We start from the raw sequence: 1,566 nt of genomic DNA, 5'->3' as shown, positions 1-1,566 counted from the left end.
CCTAATTCTCATGTTCCCATCCACGTGCTGCACGTGCAGCAGGCCTCGGACGATGGGGCCGACGTCCAGCCGGGAATGGAGGTAAGATGGGGGGGAGGGTCAGGGCTCTTATGTGTTTTACGTGGGGCATCAAAACGCTGTCGTACTCCGATATGGCTATCGGAGTACGGCAGATTTGTTTGATGCAGGCAGGTAGTTGTGGGGCACAGCTGTGCCAGGGTCGTTTTTCTTTGTGGATTCGTTACCCCTTGCCCTCTTTCTTGTTCCTGATGCTATGGAGGGTGGCTGGGGCTGGTTGGGGGAGGGGTGTGTGTATGTTTCGCCTCCGTCATTGACGTGCCTGCCCTAATTGACGTGCCTGCCCTAATTGACGTGCCTGCCCTAATTGACGTGCCTGCCCTAATTGACGTGCCTGCCCTAATTCTCATGTTCCCATCCACGTGCTGCACGTGCAGCAGGCCTCGGACGATGGGGATGACGTCCAGCCGGGAATGGAGGTAAGATGGGGAGGAGGGTCAGGGCTCTTATGTGTTTTACGTGGGGCATCAAAACGCTGTCGTACTCCGATATGGCTATCGGAGTACGGCAGATTTGTTTGATGCAGGCAGGTAGTTGTGGGGCACAGCTGTGCCAGGGTCATTTTTCTTTGTGGATTCGTTACCCCTTGCCCTCTTTCTTGTTCCTGATGCTATGGAGGGTGGCTGTGGCTGGTTGGGGGAGGTGTGTGTGTATGTTTCGCCTCCGTCATTGACGTGCCTGCCCTAATTGACGTGCCTGCCCGAATTGACGTGCCTGCCCTAATTGACGTGCCTGCCCTAATTCTCATGTTCCCATCCACGTGCTGCACGTGCAGCAGGCCTAGGATGATGGGGCCGACGTCCAGCCGGGAATGGAGGTAAGATGGGGGCGAGGGTCGGGGCTCTTATGTGTTTTACGTGGGGCATCAAAACGCTGTCGTACTTCGATATGGCTGTCAGAGTACGGCAGATTTGTTTGATATAGGCAGGTAGTGGTGGGGCACATCTGTGCCACGGTTGTGTGTTTCGTTGTGGAATCTTTAGCCATGTCATGATGATAACACTACATGCTAGGAAGTGTGGCTGGGGCTGGTTGGAGGAGTTGGGATTGTATGTGTCAGCACTGTCTTTGCAGTGCCTGCTTTAATTCTCATGCTCTCATACATGTGCAGCAAGTGCAGCCAACCTCCGATAGTGGGGTTGCAGCCGAAGTTTTAATTTAGGAGGGTGGTGACAAGGAGGGGGAATGGGTTTCACTCAGGGAGGTGAGATGGGAGGGTTGGGGCTCCAGGTGTTGTATCCTGTAAGCTTACTGTTAAGCTCTAGGCTCTGTTGCCTAACTGTCATATGCCGGTCTGTCCACCCTACTGCCGCACTGCTGCAGAAGTCCATACTGGCGTCTGGGCAGGGGCTTTACCTGTCTAAAGCTGAAACCTGCCTTCCTGGATGTCTGCTTCACGAGGCGAGAGTAGTTCCTGCGAACTATGGTCAACATCAAACCACCCAGCCGTACTGGAACTTATTGGCATGAGGCCCAAGTGGATTCTAG

This window comes from Volvox carteri (assembly GCF_000143455.1).
Source record: "Volvox carteri f. nagariensis unplaced genomic scaffold VOLCAscaffold_28, whole genome shotgun sequence".
NCBI lineage: Eukaryota > Viridiplantae > Chlorophyta > Chlorophyceae > Chlamydomonadales > Volvocaceae > Volvox > Volvox carteri.
The sequence above is the reverse complement of the archived record's forward strand: the minus strand, read 5'-3'. Positions refer to the sequence as shown.